The sequence below is a fragment of the Scaptodrosophila lebanonensis genome, unplaced genomic scaffold (genome assembly GCF_003285725.1).
Source record: "Scaptodrosophila lebanonensis strain 11010-0011.00,11010-0021.00 unplaced genomic scaffold, SlebRS2 tig00000024-arrow-pilon, whole genome shotgun sequence".
Classification (NCBI taxonomy): domain Eukaryota; kingdom Metazoa; phylum Arthropoda; class Insecta; order Diptera; family Drosophilidae; genus Scaptodrosophila; species Scaptodrosophila lebanonensis.
In genome coordinates, this window is record NW_022060538.1 from 1891651 (window position 1) to 1897976 (window position 6326).

A 6326-nucleotide genomic window follows, 5' to 3' on the forward strand; every position below is an offset into this window, starting at 1 on the left:
GCTCACTCAGGCAGGCCACTTGGCACATAATGTTTGCCTTTCGCTATCCACTTCAGCCCACTGTGTGTTGTTTGTGCGCTTAGAAACTCACCACAGTTGACTTAATTTATGCTGCTCGCTTCCACGTTGCGTCGATTACCAAGCAAATCCAATTTTTATTTCTAGTTTTCTCGCCATGCTTGTCCGTTTTCCAGCAACAGCTTGACAGTGCAACGCAGCTAATAGCAAACAGCTTTTTTACAGCTTGGTTAGCTTATCATCTTTTGCACGTGCCACATAGGAGCCGCCATAGTTGGGCGCCCCCTAATCTCGGATTAAAAAGCTTTATTAAAAACGTTTTGAATAGCTTGGAATCATATTTCACAAAATTTCTATAAGAATTTGCATTTTTGATTGTATTACCCAATAAAATTATAGAACACATTTTGAATACTAAATACATATACTTGTACATGTGTATTTGATAAAGCTTCGCAAACTGAACAATAATAGCAGCCCTTTCAAGCATTTGGCAACGACGTCATCCAAGAAAATTTGAAAAATGAAGGGAATTAAGGCGGAGGACACGTATTATACTTGTACTATACAGTGGGATACGGTCCTTTATTACTGGTACTATACTTTAACTTCTGAGAAACTAAATAGTACACCAAGCTAGTTAAAGCAAACATAAGAAGGAGGTTGCATTAAGCCGTTATAAATCATATTTTCACTTGATTTTGCTTGTTCGTCGTAGCTTGTCTGACAAAAGGAAGATAAATCTGATAACTGATGTTATATCGTCATTTATATAGTAAGACTCTGTGCAGTCTGCCATCTCTTCGTGCCAGAAGGGTACCTATTCAGTATACTGATTTCTAGCACCCTCCTGTCAACTTTGTGCTTAACACAAGAACAATCTTGTATCTTCATAAAATGCCAAAAATATGACTGATTTACTATATAAACAATATATGTTGGATATATCGGAAATATTTTAAGGAGTTATTTATCGATAACTTAGTACAATTTGGTAATTAATTTTCGCTGACATAAAAAAGTATTCCCTTATATTTGAGCATTACTTGATTTATTTTCTCTGTGTACTTCTTAGGGTTAAGTGAAGTGGCGTTGGCTGCCTGTCGGTGTCTGTGCGATTGTGGCTCGATTCATTGTATTGTTTACACGCTGTGTTCGGGTGTGTGTGCTTGGCATTGCGTCCTGTTGCGCCTTGTACACATCCCGCTGACTGCGAAATGGTGACACACAGTTCAATGGCTGGTCTACTGACACCCATACACCCGCACACATTTATAGATTGCGCACACGGGTGTAGGCGTCGGCTGACAAAAATGCCACGCAAAAAGCTCTTCATGATTGTATGTACATACATAGTTTTTTCCACTACTGTGGTCCCCTCTGATACTTCAGTTGCAATTGATTTTTATATGGGTCGCCGCCAAAAGGCCGTTGCAAAAAGTTACACAGCGTTCGTCTGACATTTCAATTGTGGTTTCGTTTCAATTCGATTTTGATGCCACAGTCAAGACGCTGTCCTCGCTGTCTTCGCTTTTCGCCCTGTCGTTGCCATCAACAGAAATGCAACAATAACAACAATCTGCGGGTGTCGTCAGTAAAATGGCAGCAATATTGTTATGTTGCAGCGCCGGCGTCACTGCAAATTAAGTTAAATGCCAGCAAAACTCGTGCAATCCGAGTCGGTCTAGCTTAATTTTGTTGGCGCAGCTGACTTATACTTGTATGTGGGTCATTTTTTTCAGCGCCAGTCTACATCCTTGTCGATTTCTATGCACACAAGCCGGCTCGCTGACGTCAGCGCCATCCAGCTAGTTAATTAAACTACTTTGAATGTTGGCGAAAGTGTTAATAAACACCAACACATACATACACATACATATTCTTGCTTGTATGGTTCGCTTACCATACGAGTATGCGCTGTTACCTATCGCCGGGTGGTAAGTTATTAAACTTACAGCCGCACTATGGTAGTAAATCGGAATTTCAGCCCAAAGTTTTATATTATGTTCAAAACTTCAAGGTCGAAGTATGTGAAAGAAAAAAACACTATCTTCAGGGCGGCTTATTGCACTTTTAAAATAATAGATCTCATTTCTTATCTATTCTATGATTATAGCTACGAAAAAGGAAGTTACAAACAGTGCTTATAAGACTCTAGCATCGAGTCTAGTATTTGATTATCGGTTGTTTTTTTTCTTTTTCTGGCTAAAATTCGATCCATTGTACGGTCTCAGTATTGCGTAAAATAAGACGCCACCTCTTCTAATGAGCTCCTGCTGTGTTTTAACATTTCCACGCAATGCTGGCAAAGTTGCTTCAGCCAGCATGCGGCAGTGCCCACAAACAGTGTCAGACAGTTGGAGACATCATCCTACCATGCTATGCTGAGCGTTCCAAGCTCTCATCCGCTCGGGCAGTAGGAAAGAGCTGCTCTGCGTTTAGTGTTTGTTGCGTGTTGGCGCTGGAAAGTATGCTTCAAATTTGGTTAATTTTTAACATGTGTTCGTTTTAAAACGCTTTTGCACCACGCCCCACCTGGTTCAAACAGATGCATATGCTTTGCATAACAATTTTAATTAAGGTAAGCTGCAGTTCAGGCCAACAACCCAAAAGCCGAGGACGAGTATAGGCGTTTGCGAACACGCTAAGCAAGATCGCGGACTGGCACATGCCCCGATCAATGCTCAAGTTGATTTTTGGAAACTTTCCACAGAGGTAATTGCATAATTAATTTGTTGTCGTTTGTTTGTCGTCTTAAATAAGAACACTTTAATGAGCGCCATGGTCCTGGTTGCGATTTGCGGCCAACTTGTTAAATCCTTTGATGCTCTCTCGCAGTGTGTCTAGCTAAGGCGCTTGCGTATGATGTCATATTTGTATAAGAATTGGAAACCATAAGTATGTATGAAGCGACTTAATTGCTCATTTTTATTGAAAATTTATTTGCATTGGGGAAAAATACCTATAAAGAAAAAACTCATGAGATGAAATTGCTATGGAAAATGCATTAAAATAAAATCCTATTCATGATTAGTTCAAAAAAGTTAGCTCGAAAAATGAAATCTCTTTGAAACTCTATTACATCAATGCATATTTCCAGCTATCCCGTGTAATCACAATTGACTCAACATTACTCTCAATACACACTGTAGTGTATTAAAAAGATACGTAAAGGCGGATAAAGATTAATGTGACAATTGTATTTCGTTGCATTCCTTTAACACTTATCTAACTGGCCCGCTTGTTTAGATGGTAGAATTCTGCAATGGGTACATGGGGGGCGTCTCTACTTGCACTAAACTAAACAAGAGAGAACGTTACAGTCGAGCAAGCCCAACAGTGTAATACCCTGTACCCAGGTAAACTTCCGTCACTGAGTTATATGCGCCCAAAGCAGCAGCAAAAAGAGGAAGAAGAAGAGCGAACTTGTTGCTGCAGTTTGTGGGGGTTGTACTGGCGAGATGATGTGTGCAAAGTTTGGTTTAGATTGCATTTGAAATGTGGACGCCATCGACGAAATTCTGTAGCGGGGGAAGGGGGGGAGGGAAATTACAAAAAAAAATAAACTCGTCCTTTCTCGGACCTAGGGGAATCTGGATGCCAACTTTGGTTATTCTAGCTTTTATAGTTTCTGAGATCCTTGCGTTCATCCAGACGGACAGACGGACGGACAGGCGGACGAACGGACGGACATGTCTAGATCGATTTCTTTCGTCAATCTGATTCAGAATATATATACTTTATGGGGTCGGAGATTCTTCCTTCTGCATGTTACATACTTTGCACAAACCTAATATACCCTTTTTACCCTACGGGTACAGGGTATAAAAATAGTTCGTCCTCAATAAGAATACCACACTTCATACTTTTTGCGCTTTGAAACGGCCTTTGCAGTAGGAATAATAGTTAATAGCAATGTTTGTAAGCAGATCTTATTGTACAAACAAAAGTTTTATTGAAAACTTTTTTGTCTGCTCAAACAAAATATTAGATCGGTTTTCCTCAAATATTACGGACCTCGAAATATTGAAAAGTGTTTTTTTTTGCACAGAATGTATTTAACTAGCGATACGAGCACAGTACGTTTTGTGGTTTGGCTGAAACCGTCGACTTATCGGAAAATCTGTCATTGTCCCGTTTTGGTTTTAAATTTTTGCGTACAGGGTTTCACGAATTTAGTCGATTTGCCGCCCACTACTGCCGTCGGGGCGATGCGTGAACAATAGGATATTGCGCGCAATTTCCGCTATGCGGCCGGAAGTAATGGTAATCAATTGATTGTTTTATTGTAAATTAATTGTGGACATGAACATGAGCAATGTTGTTCTTGTTTCATTTTCTGCTGCTGCTACTGTTATTGTTGATGTGCTCCCACTGCGGGCGCTGACCGCAGCGTTGCGTAGCATTTGGCCCTGGCGGGTTGCTTGTTGTTGTTTGCATTGTTTATTGTTTTTACGCAATTGTTTGGCAGTTGGGCCGCTGTTGTGGTAGGCTTGCCTGCTGCTGCTGCTGTTGATTTAAAACAACCAAAATGCGAAATGAGTTTTTGAAACGGAAATTGAGTTTTTGGTTGGCAGAATGATGCTTTTGCACTTTTTTTCTGGCACTGTTCTGCGCAAAGTTTTCCACAGCAGCTCGAGGCGAAATTACTTGGCAAATTACAGAAGTTAGCAGGCTACTTTGATAGCGTTGACAAGTTATTCAGGCTGGTCAGGTATGACAAAGTCGGACTTGTATTCATGATACTCCTATATCCGTAGGCTTTGGGCTGTTTGTGCTTTGGTAAAAATAATGAGCAGGGTTTTTGCTGTTCCTACTATATACAAGGTGTGTTCCAAAGTAAACAGGACTTTAAAAAAAAAAAAACAGAAAAAATGTTTTTTTCGGCAAAATCAATTCATTTATTCAAAATAGTCTCCTTCCGGTTCAATACAGATTTTGTCATGATCCAAAAGCATGTCAAACGAGTGTTTTAGCTCGTTGGCCGGTTTGGCCGCCAGTGTGCCGGTGCAAGCCTTTTGCATAACGCTTTCCTTTCATGGGCAAATGCATTTTTCCGAAAAGGTAGAAGTCGCACGGTGCCATATCAGATGAATACGGCGAGTGGTTAATGGTTAAAATGTGATTTTTGGTCAAATAATCGGTCACAATCGGTTGGATTTTGAGCAATTTTTGGTCATCAGTCAATTTGTGCGGAACAAACCGTGCACACACCTTTCGTAAGCCCAAATGTTCGGTCTAAATGCGGTTAATCGATGTTTTGGAGATGTTCAATTCCATTTCCATCAATTTCAATGATGATTTCGGCTGATTTTTGATGAATTCACGCACAGTTTCGATGGAATTTTCGGTCATCACGAATTTTGATTGGCCCACATGTTGATCGTCATTTATGTCCTCACGACCACTTTGAAAACGTTGAAACCACTCGTTCACTCTGCTACGGGATAGGCAATCATCGCCATAAACTTGTTCCATCAATTGAAAGGTTTCGGTAAAAGTTTTACCAATTTTAAAACAAAATTTCATGTTGGCTCTTTGTTCGAAGCTCATTTTCTCACCGATAACACAAACATACTGACACTCAAGGGTGTACGCTGGGGGGGGGGAGGAGGGGGGGGGTCCCAATCGATGAAATGTCATGAAATTCTCACTGGACCATTGATAAAGCAGACATATAGATAGCGCCACCAAGGGGCGCTAGATTCATAAGTTCTGTTTACTTTGGAACGCACTGTACTTGATGCCACTGTTTTTAGGCACATAATGATTTCATTTTTATACTCTGTACCCAAAGGGTAAAAGTGTATATTAGTTTTGTGCGAGTGTACATGTAACACACAGAAGGAGGCGTGGCAGACCCCACAAAAAGGGTATATATTCTTGATCAGGATGACAAGCCGAGTCGATATAGTCATGTCCGTCTGTCTGTCCATCAGTCCGTCTGTCTGTATGAACGCAAGGATCTCAGAAAGTATAAGAGCTAGAATAACCAAACTGGGTATTCAGATACTCCTACGCCCGAGAAAGGGCAAGTTTGTACATTTTTCCCTATTCTCTTGGAATTTTAAGCTAAAATTTGGTAGTCACATCCAGTTTGTGATTGTATAAGTTGATTTAAAAGAAAGTTATAGCCATATTACCAAACCCAAGCTCTGTTCGCAGCTGTATTTGTTGCTGCTTTGACATAGTTGTGTAACGCACATTTGTACAAGTACACAAACACGCATATACACGATTCTGATGTAAATGTAAATGTATGTATGGAATATTTTATATTTAATTAAATTAATTAATTATTAATTCAT